Source organism: Callithrix jacchus, chromosome 9 (genome assembly GCF_049354715.1).
Source record: "Callithrix jacchus isolate 240 chromosome 9, calJac240_pri, whole genome shotgun sequence".
Classification (NCBI taxonomy): domain Eukaryota; kingdom Metazoa; phylum Chordata; class Mammalia; order Primates; family Cebidae; genus Callithrix; species Callithrix jacchus.
This window is the reverse complement of record NC_133510.1, coordinates 4,620,110-4,644,900: the sequence shown is the minus strand read 5'-3', so window position 1 is coordinate 4,644,900 and position 24,791 is coordinate 4,620,110.

Genomic DNA, 24,791 nt, shown 5'->3' with positions numbered 1-24,791 from the left:
AAATATAACAAAGATATAATCTCCATGTTAGACATGAGAAAACTGAGGATTAGAAAGAATACTTTCCCCAAAGTCAAAACACAGAAAATAGCAAAATTGGACTTTGACCCCAGGTATGCACTCCAAGACCGAAATTCTCACCTCCACCTTCCATTCACCTCAGGAAAGAGTCCTTTGTGGTCACTTAATTGGCAGGTATCCTCCACATTCCCTCATGCCATCTGGATGGTCTAAAATTCAACTTGAAATGTTATTCTGTTATCACATTTATATTAATGTTATTTGGTTTGGTCAATCTGTGAGACTGTATTTTAACACATTAAATTATATCTATGACTCAACATGCCTATCTTGGTAAAGCAATTCAGCAGACACAATAACATTCTGGAAAGTCATCCCATTTCTTTAATAACCCTTCCCATAACTGGTTCCTGAAAACTTTATTCCATGGGCCTCTTTATGTAATTATGCTTTTTTTGTATTTTTATTTAAGTCATTTCTTCTTCTTCTTTTCCACCAACTGCACATAAGCAAAGCTTGAAGCAAGCCAGCAGCTGTGGCAGCAGAACTACTTATTATATAAACGGAAAGAAAAAGAAAGGAAGAAATGTATTCCACCTTATACAAAAATGCAATGCTGTACACTTGTAGGTTATCACCTGTACCAAAGGAATTTGGAAAGAGGCCAGCAGGGAAACATAGCTACAGGGAGAATATTATATGCCACCCACTGTCAAAGCCCTGTGCTACCCACACACTTCCATCTTTCAAAACCAAAGTCAAACATGACATTTCCTGTGAAGTTCTGCCTGACCACACGCCACCCCAGGTGAGATTTGATCACGCTTTCCTTTGCTCCAAACCTTTAATACTTCTTATAAAGCACTCATTACACTGAATTGCAAAAATTTGCTGATAAAACAGGATATTAAATTTTAAGTTTAAATGAAGACACCAACATAATAGATGTTACATTCTGAAGGAGGGGCTACACCATTTGCAGAATTTAAAAAATAGGTAATTAGAATAGTTAAGCAATACCTGAATCTCTCATCCACCTTGAAATTATAGGAAAAAATGAAAATTGAGATAGGGGAGGAATTTCTAGTTGGGTTTCTTTCTTCTAAGACTGTGCTTGGAGTCCCATCCTCCTTGGAGATACAGGACCTCTCAAGCCTAATGAGGGAGCATCAGTAAGTCTGCTCTGAAAGCTTAGCATGTGAACCTTGAAGCTACGAGGAGCACAGAGGAATAGTATCTGACTCCAACCCAAGAAATCTGCAGGCAATAGAATGGGCTAATGAGCTGCAATTATCTCAGAGCACTGGAGTGTTGCCGCCAGGTATAAGACACACTTTGCAATAGCAAAGTATGCTGAGGCAAGGCATTTTCTAACCTGTTACATTCTGCCTTCTAAGTCTCCTCTATGGAAAATGTTCTTTTTAAGGTTGTCAATGACTACCTCCTTACCGAGAAAGTCAGTAAACGCTTCTAAATTCTTGTGCTGACTCAGCAGCTCTGAATGAGTTGGTGGCTGCTTTCCTATTCCCACTTTCACCCTCCTTGGTTTCTGTGATCACTCAATACGGTGCTATGCAAAGACCATAGGCTTTGAAGTCAAACACACACAAGTTTGATTTAATATGATCAGTGAGTACTTACTGAATGCACAGAGTATCAGGGACCAGACGAGGTTCTGAGGATCAATGGTAAACCAAGCAGACGTGGAACAGTGTGAGACACAGAACAACACGCCCTCACTGTGCTTAACATTTCACCCAGCCACACCACCTTCCGGCTGTATCGCCTTGGGAAAACGTGTTAAATTATCTGTGCATAAGCTTTCTAATCTATCCACGGAGAATAATATTACCTATTTCATGGGCTACGTTGAGGATCAAATGAGGCAAACTCATTTGCCTGTCAGTCTCTAACAGACACGTAATTTCATTCAATAAATGTTCAAGCATTCTACCTGGCCACGCTCTCCTTAGCACCTTACCTATTCCCTGCAAATTCTTATATCTCCTACTTCTTTTGCTCCGCTTACTCTTTAGTTATCTCAGTCCTGTGAAATGCCTGCATTCCCCAAAGGTTTCCCAGCTCTGTCTTTCCTCATTCTTTACTTTGTCTCTAAGGAAACTCACTCTCTCCCTTGGCATCAGCTACCACTTCTATGCCATTGCTGCTTCAAGCTGTGTCTTCAAATGTGATCTCTCCTTCCTATCTCATCTTCCTGTGATGTCTCTACCTCTGTGTCAGGAAATAAATTTTCTATGGACACCTGAAATGTACGTCACTGCTTAAGCCATTGATGTTAATTAAATTTATTTAAACAAACATTTCTTAGGCACCCACTATATCCAAGAAACTTTTTGGAGGCTAGGGACTCTTCTGTCACTATCTGAGGTCAAATAAACTAAAATGAATTAAGATAGTGTCAGTATTCTATACTAGCTAATTCCCACTATTTGCTTCCCAAAACTCAAGAACAGGCCAGAGGCCATGGCTCACACCTGTAATCCCAGCACTTTGGGAGGCCAATGGGGATGAATCATTTGAGGTTGGGCGTTCCAGGCCAGCCTGGCCGTCATGATGAAACCCCAACTCTACTAAAAATACAAAAATTAGCTGTGAGTGGTGGCATGCGCCTGTAGTCTCAGCTGCTCAGGAGGCTGAGGCAGGAAAATCACTTGAACCTGGGAGGTAGAGGTTGCAGTGAGCAGAGATCTCACCACTGCACTCCAGCCTGGGTGACAGAGTGAGGCCCTGTCTCAAAGAAAAAAAAAAGCCTCAAGAACAAGACTTAATTGTCAAGGGATACTTATATCTACAAAGCATTGTAACTTACACATAGTAGGCAGTCAGCGAATGCTTATTTAGCTAGATTCAATTTAATTAACGGTACAAACAGAAGAAGAAAGTCTTAAAGATGTCATGCTAGGGTATGGTTAATAATCCAGGAGCCTGGTTTCAGCATAAAGTGAATAATTGGTGGTAAATTTGAAAAGGTATTTTGAGATCAACCCTGGAAGTCTTTAATCGAAAAACAAGTGGTTTGATATTTATCTACTTAGATTAATCAATGAACAATAAGATTAACTAATGAACGCCGGGCGTGGTGGCTCACCCCTGTAATCCCAGCACTTTGGGAGGCCGAAGCGGGTGGATCATGAGGTCAAGAGATCCAGACCATCCTGGCCAACATGTTGAAACCCCGTCTCTACTAAAAAAAAATACAAAAATCAGCTGGGCATGGTGGCGTGCACCTGTAGTCCTAGTTGCTCGGGAGGCTGAGGCAGGAAAATTGCTTGAACCCAAGAAGCAAAGGTTGCAGTGAGACAAGATTGCGCCACTGCACTCCAGCCTGGCACCTGCAGACAGAGCAAGACTCTGTCTAAAAAAAAAAAAAAAAAAAAAGATTAATGTGCAAAGTCATCTGATAAATAATGTTTGTCTAATAAATCCACTGTAATGAAAAACCACTAAAAGTTTTAGAGTGAGTGAAAAACACCATAACAACTATTAAGATTTCTCTGTGGGCAACATGAACTTGAGAAACAAGAGCAAAGAAATGACTTCAGGTGCTATTGCAAGGAAAATAGATTTGGAAACAAAGAGTTGTATGCAGATGTTTGCAGCAGGCTTTTTCCTTGTAGACAAAGAAAGGAAACAACCAAATATCCATCAGCTGGTCAATAGATAGACAAATTGTGATAGAACTCTATGATGGAATGCTAGTCAGCAATGAAAAGAAAGAAACTACACTGATACATGCCACAATACAAATGAACCTCAAAAGCATTCCACTAAGTGAAAGTAGCTTCATACAAAAGTGTGCATGCCGAACAATGCCACTTATATGACATTCTGGAAAACGCAAAATCATAGGGACAGGAAGTAGATTGGCAGTTGCCAGAAGCTAGGGGTTTAGGACAGGACGGATTGCCACGAGGAAACATTTTGTAGTGATGGAAATACTTTATATCTTGATCAGAGTGGTAGTCAAAACTCATTCAATTATACACTTAAAAGAGTGAATTTTATTGTATGTAAATTATACCCAGATGAATTTAACTTTTAAAAAATGCTTTTGCATTAATTCTTGCAGATCATTAAAAAAGGTCCAAATTAAATGTGATACCAGTGTGAATGCAGATTGAGAGACTGATTCCAAAGTACATCCAAAAAAATGGTAGCTTGGTAGATATCAGCAATTAATTACACGTAAAATTAAGGGAGAAACTTTATTCTGAAATCATGATAGAACTGCTAAAAAAGACTCCAAGTTGAAAAATCTAACAGGCAGTGAGAAACATAAGATAGCAACTTTTTTAAAAAGGCAGATTTTTTTAAAGGCAGAGATTTCTAAATAGTCTTCAGAGTTTGCATTTCTACCTATTGGACTAGGTGACACTGCTACGTAAATGTTGAATAAAAGATTCACTGTGGCCATCCACGATTAGACTGCAGGATGGAAGATAGGACACATCCTATTTTCCTATTTTCAAGTCCTTGAGAGCCCTCTCTTCTTAAATCTCTTTAACCTATCTGAATTGTAAGCCTCCCATTCTACTAAACTAGTACTATTTAAGGTGTAGGGGTGAAGAGGCAGTATCTTTTTTTCCACCCATCACAAGGGTCATGGAAACATCAAAACAGGAAAGATCAAAACATCAAAGAATAGAAAACTTTAGAAAAGGGGCATTGACAATCTTTAATGATTCAGATTGGTCAAAAATTTAAAACCAAGCAGATATTAAATGTGGATTTTGCAGCCATTGGGTGACTTTGTACCTTGGCACACTGAGTATTTTCGAGCTGAAGAAAACGGGAGGGTCTCAGAAGCAAGAAGGTCTCTCTGACTTTCTGCCCTCTTGTCTCCCTCTTTGCATTCCCTTCCCCAAAGCAATAAAACTTAAAAAGGTCACCCTCTGACCTACGACCCTTAAACATAGCTCCTAAGACCCTCACATGTCAGGTGTTCTGCCCTAAGCACATAGAGAGGGAATGCTAGACAGAGACCAAGAAGAACTTGAGTGACCAGATCTTGCTAAGTTTCCCCGAGTCAATTACCATGGGATTACACCATCGGTGTCCACTTATTCTTCTTCACAACTACTTCTTTCATCAGACTTAGCATAAAACCACATCATTTTAAGCCACATGCAGTGTCACATGCCTGTAATCTGCTCGTGGTTGGGAGGCTAAAGTGGGAGGATCACTTGAGGCCAGGAGTTTGAGTCCAGTCTGGGCAACATAGCAAGACTCTGAAAAGACTGAATTTAAAAAAAAAAAAAGTTTTCCCTGGATCTTCAGGTATTCATTTCTGAAGGTGCCCATCTCATGTAAAACTTTGTTAAACTTTTTAAAATAAAATTTTTACGCTTTTCTCTTGTTAATCTGCGTTTTGTTATAAGGTATTCCTCCGTGACCCTTGTGATGGGTGAAAAAAAAGATACTGCCTTTTCAACCCTACACCTTAAATAGTTCTATTTTAGTAGAATAGGAGGGTTACAATTCAGATAGGTTAAAGAGGTTTAAGAAGAGAGGGCTCTCAAGGACTTGAAAATAGGAAAATGCTTTTGTGCAAAGATTGAAAACAGTACAACTTTGTTTCGTTTTTTTGTTTTTGTTTTTGTTTTTCAAAGATTATGCAGAGGTTATCAACTAGCAATCTTTGTTTTTGGTGAAAAAAAATAATAAGACATAAAAATGAGGGATATTTACTAAAGGCTAAAATACCAACATTCAGTTTGTCTAAGGGTCGTCGGGCCCTAGGATATGTTGGGTCGTCTGCTCAAACTCAAGCAAGAAAGATTATCCCAAACGCCAATTAAACAATTTATAATGAAAAGCACAAGGGCTAGGCAGGCTGCTCTTTGTACTCACTGATCAACTCATTATTACCCCAGGGAGCAGCTTTCTCTAGCAAGAAAATTTAAAATTACAAGGTGTCTGTCACTCCCACCAGCATTTAGGCTTCCTTTCTGCATCTTCCCTTTTTTCATTTTTTTCCCCAACTTTTTTAAAAATATAGTGCAGACTTATTAAAACCAGGATGCTTTATAAAATGCAAAGTTCTGGCTCTTGGTAAGACTTAATTAGAACTTCCGCGAGTGAGACCCAGAAATCTCTCTTTCTATCACTGACACCGCACGATCAGAATGATTGTGATGTGCTTTAGACAGCGCTCCGCATGGTTTGTGCCCACTTCCCCCTCCTCATTGCCCACTTCTTCTTCCGTTTCAGTCTGGCTTCTGCTACTTCACTCCCTTCTCTAACAGACATCACCAGTGATGTCTTAATTTTCAGCTCCAATGACATACTTCTAATGAAATATTCTAAAATAATGATACTTCTGCCACTTTCCTTTTCTTGGACCTTTCTAATTATCGGCTTCCAAGCTCGTGTCTCTCCATGATGTCTTCCTACTCACTTGAGCTCTTCTTTCTGTTTACCTTGCTGTAGCTTCTTTCATGCCCTTGAGACTTACCTATCAAGTTGTTCCCAAGTTCAGCCCTTGTTTCCTCCTTTTTTTTTTTCTTTCTGAGCTTTCTTCTGGGATAATTCCATTCATTCCCATTGCTTTTCCCGTGGACTATATTTTCGTAATTCCCAAATCTTTATTTTCACTCCTACCCTCTTACCTGCAGTGTGCTCACTAACCTCCAGTGCTCACCAGACAGCTGCCTTGAGGGATTAAGTAAATCTGAGATGAGAGCAGCAGAAAAGGCCGTGGGCGGAACTGCTCACAGGAAGTCTGGGAAAGGATGGTAAAGGCTCTGAATACTGCCCAAGGCCAAGAATGTAAGAGATACATTGAGAATCAGGCGATATCAGCCCAGATTCTACTAAGTCATTGCACATAAGAGCCAGACAAGGATACAGCATCAGAATTTGTTTGCTACAAAACTTCAGTGGCATTAAACAGTCATTGCTTATTGTTCACGTTTGAGGGGGGGTCAGCTGGCAGTTGGCCGATCTAGGCTTGTCTTGACCAGAACAGTGGGGGTGACATGGTTCTGCTCCATGTGGCTCCCACCTTTTAGCAAGAGAGCTCAGGTGTGTTCCCATGGTGATGGCGGAGGCACCAGAGAGCAAACCCCAGCACACAAGCCCATCTCAAGTCTTTTCTACCGTTTATGTCAGATCATATCCCATTGGTGAAAGCAAGTCACATGGTTGAAACCATTGTCAGGGGTGGGATAAAACCACAAAAAGTGTTAGAGTGAGAGAAAAACATGATAACAACCATTAAAAGCCAGAAAGAAAAAGTCGCCCTACCCATGATGGAAAGGCACTATTTGTAAATATAGGGAGGGGTGAAAAATTGGTCACGGTCACTGAACTTTTGCCTATTAAATAAACAACGTGATGAACGCAGGCTGTTTTGTCACAGTCAACTCACATCTCGGTATAAAATATTTCAATATATGTGTCTTTAAAAATAATGTGTTCTCAAATTGAGAGTAAGCTTCCAACCAAGGTGCTTGGTGTGATTAAGGCAAAGTATTATTTTAAATTAATATATCATCATATTTTTGGAAAATTATAAGACAGTATTAAACAATTGGTCCTAAATCGCTATAGTTTCTGCTGCGAAGAAATAATGCAAATGAGAAAATAATTAACTGAATAATGCAAACAATATCATTTTGACATGGTCTGGGTATTGTGTATTCTTGGTTGCATTGCAAAAAAAAAAAAACAAGAACAGTGGTAAGAAGAAGATATGAGTTGGACAAATTAACGTAAGTTTGCATTATAACGTCCACTCTAAATGGCAAGCTTTTAGTAAGGTTTTAGTGGAATATTGAAAAACTTTTCATAAAATATAAGCAATGTTAAAAATCTGCTCCATATGATCTTACATATAGAAAACACTAAAGACCCCACCAAAAACTTGTTAGAACTAAGAAATAAATTAAGTTGTAGGATATAAAGTCAACTTACAAAACAGGGTGCATTTCTACAAACTAGCAATGAAATATCTGAAAAAGAAATTAAGAAAATATTTTCATTTACAAATAGCATCAGAAAGAATAAAATACTTAGGAATTAATTTAAGCAAGGAGGTGAAAGAACTGCTGAAAACTGTAAAGCATTGATGAACGAAATGGAAGGAGCACAAGTAATGGAGAAACATTATGTGTTCATGAATCAGACAACTAACATTGTTAAAATATCTGTATCACCCAAGGCAATCGGTAGATTCAATACAATCCCTATCAAAATTCAAAGGACATTTTCACAGAATAGAAAAAACAGTTCTGAAACTCAAATGGAATCACAAAACATCCCAAAGAGCCAAAGCAATCTTGAGAAAGAAGGACAAGGACGGAGGCATAATAATTCCTGATTTCAAAATGTATTACAAAGCTATCCAGACAGTATGGCACTGACATTGAAGCAGACACATCAACCGGTGGAACAGAAACAAACCCATACGCATAAGGTCAACTAATAATTAACAAGGGTGCCAAAAATACACAATGGGGAGAGGATAGTCTCTTTAATTCGAAAAACTGGATATTCACATGCAAAAGAGTGAAACTGGACCATTATCATATATCATACACAAAAATTAACTGGAAATGGATTAAATACTTAAATATAAGCCTGAAACCATGAAACACTAGAAGAAAACAGGGAGAAATCACCTTGGCATTGGTCTTGGCAATTATTTTTTTAATATGACACCAAAAGCACAGGCAACAAAATCAAAAACAAACACTTGGGGCTATATCTAACTAAAAGGATTCTGCACAGCAAACAATCCACAAATGAAAAAAGCAACCTGCAGAATGTAAGACAATATTTGTAAACTATGTATCTAATCAGGGGCTAATATGCAAAATGTATACAAAATTCATACAACTCAACAGAGAAAAGGAAATCTAATTAAAACACAGAAAAAAGGCCAGGTGTGGTGGCTCATGTCTGTAATCCCAGCACTTTGGGAGGCCAAGGAAAGAACATTGTTTAAGCTTAGGAGTTCAAGACCAGCCTGGCCAACAAGCAAGACCCCATCTCTAAAATAAAATAAAGAAATAAAACATGAAAAATACCTGAATAGATATTTTTCCAAAGAAGACATACAAATGGCCAACATGTCTAGGAAAAGCTGCTCAGCATCACTAATTATCAGGGAAATCCAAATCAGAATCACAATGAGATGTCACCATATTCCTGCGAGGATGGCAGAGATCACAACCATTGGAAAGGATGTGAAGGAAAGGGAATGCTTGCGCCCGGCTGATGGGAATGCAAGTTGGTGCAGGCACTGTGGAAAATGATATGGAGATTCCTATAAAATTTAAAGAAAAAAGGAACTACCATTTGATCCAGCAATCTCACCTCTGGGGATATATTCCAAAGGAATTGAAATCAAGACCTCAAAGAGCTATCTGTACCCCTATATTTATTGCAATATTATTCACAATAGCCAAGAGATGGAAGCAACCTAAATATCCATGGATAAATGAATGGATAAAGAAAAATGAGGTGTGTGTGTATAAAATAGACTATTATTCATCTATTTAAAAAGAAGTAAATCCTGGTATTTGCAACACGTGGTTGAACCTAGAGGACATTATGCTAAGTTAAATAAGACAGACAAAGAAAGAAAAGCAGTGTATGATCTGATTTATATGTTTAAAGGTTGTAGTCATATGAACAGAGACTAGAACAGCGGTTGCCACAGTGGGGGAAATGGGGAGATGTTGGTCAAAGTCTACAATTTCCCAGATGTAAGATGAGTATCTTCTCGGAATCTAATCTACAGTATGATGAGTACGGTTAATAATACCATATTGTTCACTTGAAATCTAAGAGACTAGATCTTGTATTCTCACTACACACACACACACACACACACACACACACTGTGAGGGATGGATGTGTTCATTGCTTGGTTGCGATAGTCATTTCACAATATATACATGTAACAAATCATCGCGTTGCACACCTTAAATACATACGATGTAAATATACACAATTTTTATTTGCTGAAGATGTATCAATAAAAATAATTTTTTAAAAATCTTCAGGGCTGGGAGCGGTGGCTCAAGCCTGTAATCCCAGCACTTTGGGAGGCCGAGGCGGGTGGATCACGAGGTCAAGAGATCTAGACCATTCTGGTCCACCTGGTGAAACCCCGTCTCTACTAAAAAAAATACAAAAAATTAGCTGGCCACGGTGGCGCGTGCCTGTAATCCCAGCTACTCAGGAGGCTGAGGCAGGAGAATTGCCTGAACCCAGGAGGCGGAGGTTGCGGTGAGCCAAGATCGCGCCATTGCACTCCAGCCTGGGTAACAAGAGCAAAACTCCATCTCAAAACAAAACAATACCAAAAAAAAATCTTCAATAAGGCTTTGCTCTCACCATTGTCTTTTTTATCATCACCAATGACCTCACTATTAATTCATCATCAGCATATGCCATATTTAATCGCTCACTCCTCTTTGATACATTGTCTTCACTTGACTCGGAATCACACACTTCATTGGCTTTCCTCCTTCCTCACTAAGGTTTTCTTCTCAGTCTCCTCTGTCAGCTTCTCCTCCCCTCTCAACCTCTAAAGGTTGAAGGATGGTGGGGCTTAGTCCTTGGACATCTCTTACCATCAACATTTATTTTCCAGATAACCTCACCCAGTTCCATGGCTGTTGGCCGTAAGATAACTTCTGTATCTCCAACCCACACTTTCCTGAACTCAGAGTTTTTTTACCTGCCTTCACAACATTTTGTGTATCTAATGGCCGTTTCAAATTTGGCAGATCCAAAAATCAAACCTAATATTTCCATACAAACCTGTAAGATTCCTACCTGAGTTCACAACAGTTCCACCTTTGCAGATGTTCTTGTCAAAATGTCAGAGTCATCACTGATTTCCGTCTCTTTTATTCCCTGCCTTTTCTAGACATTTTATTAGAGAAACTTGTTGGCCTGACCTATAAAATATATCCAGAGTCCAGTCACTTCTCACTGCTTCCACTGCTACCACCTGCTGCAACCATCATCTTTCACCTGACTGCTGCAGTGGCACCCTTGTCGGTACACCCACTTCCACACTCACCATTCCACGGCCTGGTGTTGGCAGACTGATCTCTTTCAAATCTAGGTCAGATCAGGTCACTTTGCTCACAATACCCCGATGGATCCTGAAGGCAAACCCAGACAATACCCTGTAGTTTTCTGTGTGCCGTGGCCCCTGTGACCTCCCTGATTTCATCTTGTACTCTCAGTCTTGCTCACTGTGCTCTTATCATGTTGGTCTCCAAGCTTCCTTACATACACCAGGCATGCTCCCACCTGAGGGCTTTGCACCGGCTATCCTCGCTGCCTGAAACGGTCTTTCCTTTCCTTCAATATCCTCTCCTCAAAAGGCATTCTGTAGGACAGAATGCTACCCTATTAGCCCACGCCTCACCCTCAACACTCACACACACACATGCACCCAGGTGTCCCCTGCTCGATTTTTACAGCACTTATTACTTTCTAATGTATTACGGAATTAACTTATGTACTATGTTTATTTCGCCTCTTCCTGGAATATGACACAAGAGGGATTTTTGTGGTTTTGATATACAGATATGTCCCACACACTAGAACAATGCCTGATGAACAGTGGCAGAATATGCCACTCCAAAATATGCCATTTTGCCATAAGGATTTTATTCTTAGCCAGAGGCACTTGAAAAGCAGCAGATACCAGTTTTTCTGTGCCAGGAGAGAAGAAATATTCTTGTCACCAGAAATGGGGAGTGGAAACAGAAAAATCTGGACAAAGAAACCCTTTTAAAATCACTCATCTTCCTTTAGCTTTCCCACACATTTCAGTTACTTTTGTGCAATTGCCTCACTCTGTCCGACCTACTCCATAAGCACTTAGCCTTTGCCAAGTCTTTGGATCTGCATTTTCCCATGGGGGCTCCCATGCACATGTAGAAATTTATATGCGCTTCTCCTGTTAATCTGTCTGATGTCATTTTAATTCTCAAGCCCAGCTGGAGACCCTACGTAGGAAAAGTCTTACCTCTCATACACAGAAACACCATTTGGTGCTCAATAAATATGAGTTTAGGATACAAATTTGTAAATAAAAACTAATTGAATTACTCGATACATTTCTCATAGAGAGGGATGAGTACTTTGCTAAATAAACGCATTCAGAGATTTCTTCATGAATATTTATTTCTATTATCCTCCTTACTCTCCTTAAAAGCTGCATCTCTTACAGCATAGTATTTAAAAATCTATCTGTATTTAAAACTTACTCATATACACACATTTATGAAAAACATCTCCACTCAGCTCATTTCTGTTTTCATAGATAAATTCCATCTAGAACCCAGTTAAAATGTCTCTGTGTGTGATATTTTAAAATGTCATTTATATAGAAAGTTTTCCTATCACATATTTTAATTCTATTTATCCCAATTTCTGATTTGATACTTTTTTAAAATTGGAGGAACAGGGCTGCAAAGAATCGTCATTTCTAACAATGACAACCGCACTGTCGTTACCATCTTTCTGTTTGTGAGCTATTTGTGAGCTGAAAGTGATAGACTCTTGCCACTTAATGAACTCCACTTGGCAGACAGAAGACCTACATGTCACACACTTCAGTAACTCTCTTCTCCCGCAGCTCCCACATGTCCAGGCTTTCCTCTTTCCCCTTCAAATATTCTGTCTGGTTCCACTTTCAATAGTACCAGTTACCAGTTTTACATACGGTCATTGCATAGACTGCAACAGACTGGATTACTGACTCATTTCAAACGTCAGGCTCCCTTCTTGAAAACCCTGCATGACCAGAAACGATGGATTATGGTGAACGCAGGTGAGCCTTAGTAGCCCACGAGGCAGCTGTCAGGAGTACTTTATCATCCCAGAATCATATTCAGCTCTTTTCCCTCCTTTTTTCACTCTAATATCCTGCTTTCCTCTTCCTCCCTGAAGTGAGGCGAATGAGTTCTGCTCTTGATCTTTTTCAACCAAATACGTGGTCGCCTACAAAAAGCCCTTCCTTCCACCGTCCCTTTCCCTCGTTGGTTTCGCCCCTGCGTTTCTCGTGACTTCCTTTCTTTTGTAGATAATTGTTGCCTAAAGGACAGCTTATTCCCAATAGAATACATAAAGCTTGCTAAAGTATTTCTTTAAAAAATTTTATAGTCTGCGTTTTTGTAGTAAGACTTGAAATCATTAGCATTTCCATCCATTAGGCAAATTTGTACTCCAGGTAGGAAGGAGCTCATTAAGGCCACAGCTAAATAGGTGTCTTTCTAGATCACCTTTGCCCTAATATGAACCCCACTGTGCACCAAAACGGCAAAACAAAAGCAACTGGAGGCAGAAAAGCATGAAGCAAGCAGCTGATTTAGAGACTGAAATCTTACATACAAATTTAATGGCCTGTCACCTTTGGGCTGGTGACTTTGGGCAATGCGGGGTCTCACTGTCTTCACAGAACATTGTCATGTCTGCTTCTAGGACACTGTGTGACAGTAAAGCTGACATCTCTGAAATAAGCCTGTAGACTTTAAAAAGTTTGAAGAACAAGCTGCTCTCAGTGGTGTACACCTGTAGTCCCAGCTACTCAGGAGGATCGCTTGAGCCCAGGAGTTTGAGACCACCCTGGGCAACATAGCAAGAAAGAAAGACCTCCCATCTCTCTCTCTCTAAAAAAAAAAAAAGGAAAAAAATTCAAATAAATAAAATGTTTTAAAAACATACAGGATTATTGCTGAATATCCTAAAATAAGGCTACCAGCTTAAAAGCATGAATTTAAAAAAAATGTCTTTCTCATTTATGAAAAATTAGAAAACCAACTTTAAGGCCTAGCTATAAGATCTGAGAATAATCATACTGCAGAATTTATGTGAAAATGTACCATCTAGGGATTTCTTAGACTTAAATTTTAATCATAAAATACTTCAAACATTAAAAGTACATAAAATACTATAACGGTTACCTATTACATATCATTAATATTAAACAGATGTTAACATTTTCCATAATATGTATTAGATTTTTCCCTCTTTTGAAGACACAAAATGTTACCGTTAAAATTAAAGCCCTTCCTCCCTTCTTTCCTTTTGTCTTCCTTTCTAAAAAAACCACTTTCATGAAGTTCTTGTATCTCTTCCCATATAAGTTTTGAGACATTGACCTCCATAAAGGAAATGTACTGCTGTTTCATATAATAGTCATAATATGTATATTAGTATTTTTATCTTATTAAACTCCTTTCTTCCTGTTAAAAAATGTGTTTTTGTACTTTATCTGCGTTGATATCTGAAGATCTACTTTCTTAACACAGCTCTGTAACACGATGTTGAAGAACTACTATGTATGCATTTTCTTCTAAACCTACAGGTTTCTCCCTAAAAGTGTAATTGCTGGGTTTATGACAGATGATATCACATTTACAGCCCACTGAAAATTCACAATCTCTCCAGTAGGTGTCATCAGAATTATTAGGTGTTACGTATTAGATAAATATCATATGGTATATCTGAATGTTTTAATTTATATTTCCCAGAATACAAGCAATATTGAGAATCTTTTCAAATTTGTATTGGCATTTAGTTTTTTTCTTCTATAAATTACCTGTCATTACCTTTACCTATTTTTCCATTGGGTTGTTTTTCTTTTTATCATCAATTTATAGAAACTCTTTATATATTCTGGATACTAATCCTTTGATGGCTATAGTATTACAAGTTTCTTGTAGTTTTTATCTTTTTTGATATTTTTCATGGTATCTTATAGAAGTTAGTATGTAGTCAAACTTGTTAATATACTCCTTAATAGTTTGTGCTTTTGCATCATACATAAAAAACCCTTAACTATTATTTTCCTTGTTTTCTTCTAAATTTGTATTATTTTACTTTTTAAGCCGGTAGTTTATCTGGAATTCAATTTGTATAAATGTACAGATACAAAATTTTTCCATATCAATAACGAATTGTCACAATGTCATTTACTTAATAATCCATCCTGCTCCCACCAAAATTTTATTGCCACCCTATTATATAAATAGATTGGGCTGTAAATTCCCTTTTCTTTTCCATTGGTTTGGCTATTTCTGTGTCAATCCTCACGTTTTTTACTTCTATGCATTTACAAAAATTATAATATCTGGTCAGGCAAATCCACCATTATTCTTATTCTTCAGTATTGTGTTGACTTTTCTTGGTCCTTTATATTTTCAAATAAATATGACAATTTGTTTGTCAAATTGTATTCAAAAGAAATTGATGACTTCTTTATGAAAGTATACTAAATTTATAAATTAATTTGGATATGTTTCTATCATTATGAATTTGAGTTTTTCCACCCACAGATCATTGTATTGCCATCATATTACATCTTTCCAGTCAGTTAAGTCTTCTTTTAATGAAGTTTTTAAATTTTCTATGTAAAAGTCTCAGTAACCTTTTATAAGTTTTTTTCTACATCTTATAGTTTTTGTCTCATATTACAAATGATATGTAAAAATTTTATAGAATATTTTCTGAGGAAGACATCATACCACGTGATTAACAGCACAAGTTCAAGTATTGAAACCAAAAGACTTAAGTTCAAATCTTGTCTTTGCCATTTACAAGGTGTGTCTCCTATAGCAAGTTATTTTAATCTCTCAGTGTCTCTGGGAAATAGTTCAGTCATCTGTCAAATCAAGGGTCCTAAAAATACCTACTTCATAAAAGTCTTGTGGTTATTACATTAAATAAAGAGAAAGAGCGAGAGGACTCAGTACAGCCTGGCACATGGTAAATGATTAATAGCTGTTCATTGGTCATATGAGCTAGGATGGGCTAGGGGATGCTACATTAACCAATAACCCTAAAATTTCAATGACTAAAAATAAAGTTTACTTCTATCAGATAGGGCACTATTCTATTTTGTCCTCACCCCAGGACCCAAATTGTCTATAGAGCAACCAATATCTGGAAGATATGACATTTGCCACCTGGAAGATGATTGCCATTCCTTATTCCAAGAAACAGAGCAAAAGAGCAGCAAATCTTGTGTTGTCTCTTAAAGCTTCCACCCGGAAGAGACAGGCGTCACTTCTGCTGACACTTCATAGTCCACAGCAAGTCAGCTGATCAAACCTAACTTCCAGGAGACAAGAAAGTAAAACCCTACCCTGTACCACTACAAAGCAAAAATGTTTAGTGAACAGTTTCTTCTATTATAGCTGTTATTTGTTTGGTATAGTTTATTAAAATTACATTTTTTTATCTTAATCTTAAATTTAATTGACTTCCTAAATTATTTTGTTAGTTTTAATAGTCTTATTTTGTTTAATAGTTTTATTTTGTTAGTTGAGTTTTAAAAAGCTAATATTATTAATCCTATTGTACAGGTTCCTAAGATCATATGGCTAATGAACTGTGACAATTGAATTTGAGGCTAGATTTCTCTGCCTTCAAAATCCATTTTCTTCCCACTACAAAATCATTTAGGATTTGTAAGACTGAAGCATAAATTAATATATTTGGATTTTAAGACAAAGTTCGAACCGGAAAAGAGAGATGGAGACTCTGGCGGAAGGTAATGGCTACTTGCTTTTAAATACGTAGACAAACTACAGCTCTTTAAGTGCCACCGAGATTTTATGATTATTTTGAAGTTAAAAACATATACTAGGATTCAAGTCATGTAGACCTGAGTTTAAACCTGTTTATATCAAGGAAGCTGTTTTCCTAACCTCAGTAAAAAGGAGATAATAACAGCTACTGCTCAAGACTGTTGTGTGAATAACATGAGTTACATGCAAAAGGCATCCAGCACTCTGTCCGGAACCTAATAGGCCCTGAAATCTTAGTGCTTTTAAAGTTCAGTTGTATACATATGTATGCAGAAAACTTCACAGGGTCTCTGCAGCCTAAAGAATCCTGGAAGCCATTGTCTGCTCTTGCTGTCCTTTTATTTTCTTCTCTCTGTTTCTTCTCCCCTGCCTCTGCCTCCAGCAACACTTTGTTAGTAATGCTGGACCCACTATATAACCAGGTATCCTGTTATTAATTATGACTAGGTTCAGCCCAGTGGAGCTAAATTACTTTAATAAGGCCAAATTAGTGCCAGAATGAGTCACCAACACACGGAGACACTCTTCCTCCTCCCCAAGGGTTTGCTCCACAGCAGACACAGCTGCCGTCGGGTTCTTAGAGGTTAGAGAGTTACTGAAGAGTGACTGAGACAGTGACCTCTATCTTGTTGCCTGCCCTCCTCCAGTATCCCAGAAATGAACAAGTTGGCATCCACAGGGAATTAGCTGGGTCATACTAGGACAAGGAAAGACGTTACATTAATTCTGTCTGCTTCTACTCAAAACTGTTTCTTTCCTGCAAGTTTCTCTCTCATTCTTTTTCTTTTCCTCTCAGTTCTCCCTTTTAAATGCTTCTCCCCTCCATCTGGTGTTTTCCTGATCTTTGTTGTCCCCTGTGGCATCTGCCATCTCCACCCTATTCCCATCCTCCTCCTCAGCTCCTCCTCCTTTCTTGTTCTGTTCAGAAATAATGATAATGATACAACAATAATAAGCAGTTGCCTGCTGATGGTACTGCAGGAACACAGAGTACTTCCGTTCGTGATCACTGGTGGCTTCCCAAGTGCTGCCAGCCTGGTGGCTGAATTTTTGAGTCACAGCAAGGCAGGTAGGTAGGAGGGTATGGATGGTAAAATGTCCAATACGGTCAAATGCATTGTAGCTCGTTCAGTTTATGTTGCTAGTGCACTCCAAGCCAATCACAATAAAGTTTCCAATGGAAAATCCTCAAATTCATTCTATGGAGATTAATTAAGGCTGTGATGTCATCTCCTAATTTTCTATCTGCCCAGCTTTTCTTCTATGGATAAACAGGCTTCTGCTTTTCAGAGCAATGTTGTAAAAAACACATATGCTAAAAATTATACGGGGATGCCGAGGGAAGCCTGCATCCACCCAGATAAATTACCTGGTGGAGATTTCTGCGGGAGTAGAAGTTCTTACCTTTTCATATATAGCAATTTAAGAACTGACTCAGAGACGTAATTATCTCAAACTCTACTTAACTCTGCCTGTGGTTTTTGACTTACTCTTCTAAATTTTATTTGCTCAATATTTTATTGAAATTCTGTTTTCTTAACATATTTGTGTATGTGTTTTTTGTTGTAAGCCATTTCAAATCCTTTATAGAACAGTATGAGTTTAAAAAAAAGAAAAAGCAAAACCAAATAAATGAAGCAATAAACCCTGGCTTTATCCAGTCATCTATACCATAGGTCTTGATCTGTAATCTGACTTTTAGCTCAGATTTTTTCATGTTACCACTTCGTTTACAATTTGACCTCATGAGGGTATCTTATTAGAAGACGTCCAAGCTTCATTTTACCAGGGTTATACAGGCAGTCTTCATTTAAATTCATGTATGTGAAGAATAGATTTGGGAAAACATCAGCACAATGTAGATATTTATACGACACTATCCCAAGCTAAGTATTCTGCCTTTAAAATTCTTTTGACATGAACTATCTAGGTGTAGTATTTCAAACCAAGTTAAGCTTAAAGGCATGAATAAAGCAAGCGTTAATTGTCAGCCTAACCTCTATTAGTTATTACCAGTCCTCAAGAACTTTATTAATAATAAAATTCATAACAAGGAAAAAAGTTTCCTCACAACCTGGTTTCTCCTGGTTTCTATTGTTCACGGACGCTCTGATGTAGAAAATTCATCAGTATTTGTGGACTAAAGCAGAAAACTGCTTACTCATGTCTCTCTCTTCTATGTTCTTGAGGATTAGAGAATTCTTTTCACCGCGGTGTCCCCTAGCACCTAGAAATGTCTCCGTCATGAGGAAGGCCATGGGCTCTGCACTCAGGGAATCTGATTATAACCCTGGCACTGCCATTTGTCATCTGTACACTGTAGCGCAACCTACTTAAACTCTGTGCATTAGCCTTTTCATCAGTAAAACAGAAAAAGGAACCATTCTTAGAAATTAAAACAATGCATGCCTTATCGAAAATATGCAATGAAGTATAAACATGTGGGTGGAATAATTAAACATTTATGTAACTACATAATGACATTTATTAATTGCATTTGTGAATCTCTGAAATTCTCAGATACAGATGCTTGGGGAAAGGTCCTCATTAGCAACTACTGGTTACTCCAGCTGACGTGATCAGCTGGTTGACAACGAGAGAGAGAGAGAGGGGAGAGAGAGAGAAAACAACAACATGGTCAAAAGCATAGGTTTATCATCAGTCCCATATTGGGATTCTTCATTCTTCTGTTCATTAATTAAGTGTCCTTGGGCAAGTTAAACTCACTAAGTCTCAATTTTCCCTCATAAAATGGGAATAATATCTACTTTGAGGACTGGTAATTAGAAAAATAAGTGAAACAATGTATGTAAATCATTTGTGTGTTGGGACAGTCTCACTCTGTCGCCCAGGCTGGAGTGCAATGGTGCCCTAGTGTTCGACATATATGAAGTATTTACCAAGTAGGAGCTGCTGTTATTGTTATTATTATCATTGACATTGAAATTTTTCATTGAAAAGGAGATATAATGTTAGTTACAAAGTAATCTTATTTTATTTTTGAAGAAAAAAAGTTTAGCAATTTAAATCCTTAATGGAATTTCTGATGTTACAATTGCCACCTAGCATTCCCTAAAATTTAAAAAGTTGATAAGTTCACATTCATTTGTATTGCGGATAAAAGTTCAAACTACTAATTAGATAAGAGGATGACCTGATTCTTCCAGATGACTGGGTCACAGCGACTGGTTGTCTGGGTGGTGTTAGAAACTGGTTATTAACAATGGTAATAATTATTAAGCCCTTTAATGTCCCGTAATTACAAGTGAAGCTTCCACTAAAATGCCACATCAAAAACATTTTTTTTTTTGCTTATGAATTCAGTTTCTTTGTTCACCTCAAGCACGGTGTATAGGTATCAGTACACATAATGATCCTTCTGTTCATGCACCTTTTGCTTTGAACAATTCCTTCCAGTACATTTGGTTGGAAGGTAATAGGCCTGTATAGTATTTCCAGGGAAGGGATTTACAGGGAGGAGTTGAAAGATGTCAGTACAGTCAGCCCAAAGCAAAGTGGGGTCCAGGAGCTTCCATCTGCAGCTCAAGGTCTTAGAAAAGATGGCTTTGCCTAAGTGTGTTGAAGAAGGGCACCTTGGCCCTTTAAGTGAATCTAACGGGCTATGTGAAGACAAGTCAAATGTATATATACATAAAAGAGGCCAAGCTAGGCTGTAGAGAAGTATATACAGGAAATGGAATGTGACCAAGTCTTCCTGGATGTTTTCCAGGATCAATTCTGTGTTACTGGGGTAGTGATTTCATCAGTCATCTGGGTAGCTATGACTTTAATACTGAGCTGTGTTACTGGGGTAGTGATTTCATCAGCCATCTGGGTAGCTATGACTTTAATACTGAGCTGTGTTACTGGGGGAGTGATTTCATCAGCCATCTGTGTCGCTATGACTTTAATACTCAGCTGCGTTACTGGGGGAGTGATTTCATCAGCCATCTGTGTAGCTATGACTTTAATACTGAGCTGTGTTACTGGGGTAGTGATTTCATCAGTCATCCGTGTCGCTATGACTTTAATACTCAGCTGCGTTACTGGGGTAATGATTTCATCAGCCATCTGTGTCGCTATGACTTTAATACTCAGCTGCGTTACTGGGGTAGTGATTTCATCAGTCATCCGTGTCGCTATGACTTTAATACTCAGCTGCGTTACTGGGGTAATGATTTCATCAGCCATCTGTGTCGCTATGACTTTAATACTCAGCTGCGTTACTGGGGTAGTGATTTCATCAGCCATCCGGGTCGCTATGACTTTAATACTCAGCTGCGTTACTGGGGTAATGATTTCATCAGTCATCCGTGTCGCTATGACTTTAATACTCAGCTGCATTACTGGGGTAATGATTTCATCAGCCATCTGTGTCGCTATGACTTTAATACTCAGCTGCGTTACTGGGGTAGTGATTTCATCAGCCATCCGGGTCGCTATGACTTTAATACTCAGCTGCGTTACTGGGGTAATGATTTCATCAGTCATCCGTGTCGCTATGACTTTAATACTTAGTTGCGTTACTGGGGTAGTGATTTCATCAGTCATCCGTGTCGCTATGACTTTAATACTCAGCTGCGTTACTGGGGTAGTGATTTCATCAGTCATCTGGGTAGCTATGACTTTAATACTCAGCTGCGTTACTGGGGTAGTGATTTCATCAGTCATCTGTGTAGCTATGACTTTAATACTCAGCTGCGTTACTGGGGTAGTGATTTCATCAGTCATCTGTGTAGCTATGACTTTAATACTCAGCTGCATTACTGGGGTAGTGATTTCATCAGTCATCCGGGTAGCTATGACTTTAATACTCAGCTGCGTTACTGGGGTAGTGATTTCATCAGTCATCTGTGTAGCTATGACTTTAATACTCAGCTGCATTACTGGGGTAGTGATTTCATCAGTCATCTGGGTAGCTATGACTTTAATACTCAGCTGCGTTACTGGGGTAGTGATTTCATCAGTCATCCGGGTAGCTATGACTTTAATACTCAGCTGCGTTACTGGGGTAGTGATTTCATCAGTCATCCGGGTAGCTATGACTTTAATACTCAGCTGCGTTACTGGGGTAGTGATTTCATCAGTCATCTGTGTAGCTATGACTTTAATACTCAGCTGCGTTACTGGGGTAGTGATTTCATCAGCCATCCGGGTAGCTATGACTTTAATACTCAGCTGCGTTACTGGGGTAATGATTTCATCAGTCATCTGGGTAGCTATGACTTTAATACTCAGCTGCGTTACTGGGGTAGTGATTTCATCAGTCATCTGTGTCGCTATGTACATCTGGTTTTTTTTTAAGCCAACTTATGCTAGTTCCTTATTTCAGTTTGAAAATTCTTTTAGTAAGTTTTCAACTTCTGGTTTGAAGATTTAGTCTCTGAGTAAAATTCTTAAAGACTGTTCAGATGCTTTGACAGCCAAAACTGCTTTACTTTTATCTGTCATCAAAGTAGCAAGACATATTAGCATCCTGTTTTCAAAGTATAATAACTTCATTCAATTAGCCTTTCATTTAATGTGAATTTCCTGGATGTCTACGAGTGTCTGTGGCTGTCACTGTGCATGAAACCAAGCCTAATGATAACCTTTACCCTACTGCCCCAAAGCGAAAGCCTTTTCTGAGAGTCTTGATACCGTCTTCTTGCCAACTACTTCGAGCATTGTTCACCTGATGTGAGTTGGAGAAACTTTCAACCAATCTTCATCACCCTGACCCAGACTGTCAGTGTGAATAAAGCACAAGGGAAGAAATGACAGAGTTTTAGAAGCCGGGGCTCCAAAATGAGGATGAGAGAACTGAAGCACTGCCATAGATCATTCGGCCGCCAGCTACTCCCTTACCTGTTAAACACCCATGAGATTGGGAACACCTTCAGAGTCTCGGAAAGCCTCGTTTTGAAAGTGGCTCAGTCCAGTCATTCTCACTTGACGAACTGCAGGGAATGGTCAGTTGCTGCTGAAGAAGTGGAATTTCTCGTGGCTTTGTACTTCTTAGAGAAGAGAGGAGTGGAAACACTAAGTCTTTTGTGATCATCCTTAGGTCATAAATATTTTTTATAAAACTACTTCAGTTACAAGCAAATGTTGTTGGTTTTGATAAAAGATTAGAAGTCCGTGAGTGATACTTTGATGGTGAACCAAACCATTCATTAATAATGTGCGTAGCAGCACTCAGTTCCCAAAGCCATTTCTCTGATGGCTTAAAAATCTTTCTTAAGTGCTTCCATGGTTCTCATTCTCATTATCTTCAAATATAACTTTGGTGAACATCAATGCCTACACAGAATGTGGGCATTATTAGAAAATGCCCTATGTACACTAGCAACCAAATAGAGAACCGTGTTTTATTTTTGAGGCTGAAGTTGCTATAATTATCTAATAAAAATCTAAAGAATATTGAATGTGGCCAGGCACGGTGGCTCATGTCTATAATCCCAGCACTTTGGAAGGTCGAGGCAGACAGATCACCTAAGTCAGGACTTCCAGCCCCACATGGACAACATGGTGACACTTCATCTCTACTAAAAATACAAAAATTAGCCAGGTGTGGTGGTGGTCATGTGTAATCCCAGCTACTTGGAGGTTAAGGCACTAGGATCACTCAGACCTGGGAGGTGGAGGTTGGCGTGAGCTAAGATCACGCCACTGCACTTCAGCCTGGGTGACACAGTGAGACACCATGTAAGAAAAAAAAAGAGCCTTCAGAGCTCAGACTCAGAGAAATAAAAATAGTTTGCAATAGTTTGTTCTAAGTTAGACACAAGCCCAATAAGACTGTTGTTTGGAAATACAAACTCTTTCATCCTAGAAGTAAAATACAAACATTCTTAGGTAAATTTCAGTTTTGTAAGCATATTATGAATGTGGTTATATTTTCTCTCTGTTTCAGAGGTATTATATTTAATCATAAAGCATATTTTTTAAGAACGTAAAATGTATTTTCCTGTTTTAAATAATAAGTTCAATAAAGGTAATATTTGTGCATTTACCCCATTTTTACAAGGATTGTAACAACTTACTGTGAGTTAGTTAGAAAGGACTCTCCAAAAGGCACATCGAATTAGTCTCAGGAGTAAGTAAAGAATTTCTAACTATACTTACCCTTTTAACCAGGATTGGAAACATGCTTAGCTTACAGTTTTGAGCTCTTATTGATCTAAAAATCAATAATAGCTTGTGTTTAAAAGTACTATCTCAGAGGCATAAATTATAAAAACGTAAGGGAGTATGATCTGACAATATTTGGCATATATTTTTCTCTTCTCTGGAAGCTGAGTGTAATATATACGTGTGTGTGTATATATATATAATGTTTTATATATTGCATTATATATATACTGCTTTATATAGAGATATAGATATATTTAGAGCAGTGCTTATTAAATTAGGATTAGTGGAAACTCTGAAATTATAAGACAAAATCTGAGCATACATATGTTGGTTAGAAGGAGAACGAGGATGACAGAGCACGTATATATTGAGTCATTTCTATATGACAGGCCCTGTCCAAGGCACTGAAAATACAGTCTTAACAAGACCGAGTTCCTGACCTCAAGTAGCTTATATTCTTGTCAGGAAATATAGGCAATAAAAATATAAGCAAATAAACACACTTCAGAAATGTATCCTGGAATGAAAGCGCTGGGATTCTAACAATTTAAGAAGAACTCAAAATCAGAAATGGACAAAAACAAGAGATACGGACAGACACAAGCATGAGCAGAAAAGGACACCAAAGACTGCTTTTAGAATTATTACATACAACGTATAACATGAATAAAATGTTTCTATTTTACTAAAATAAATGATCAAAGACTGATCAAGGAAGAAGTGACAGAAATAGCCATAAAGAATTAAGAAAGACTCAATATTGGGGAATAAGAAATAAACGATTGAAGATGGAGTTTCAACAAATGACTGGGACATGAGAACAGAGAGAGCGAACTAAAGCTGGATCTGAAGATAGTCTCTAGACTGCAGCACAGGGAGAAAACAACTAGGACTATACGAAGGAACAGAGAGAATGACAGATTCTGGCATCCATATTATTCAATCTCAGAAGGAGAGAACATTTTAAAATACCAAAGGGATAGGTTCAAAAAGACAATCCTGAAAATTTTCAGAATTGATAAAAGACATATATGTATAGAAATAGAAGTTCCATATATATCAACTGGG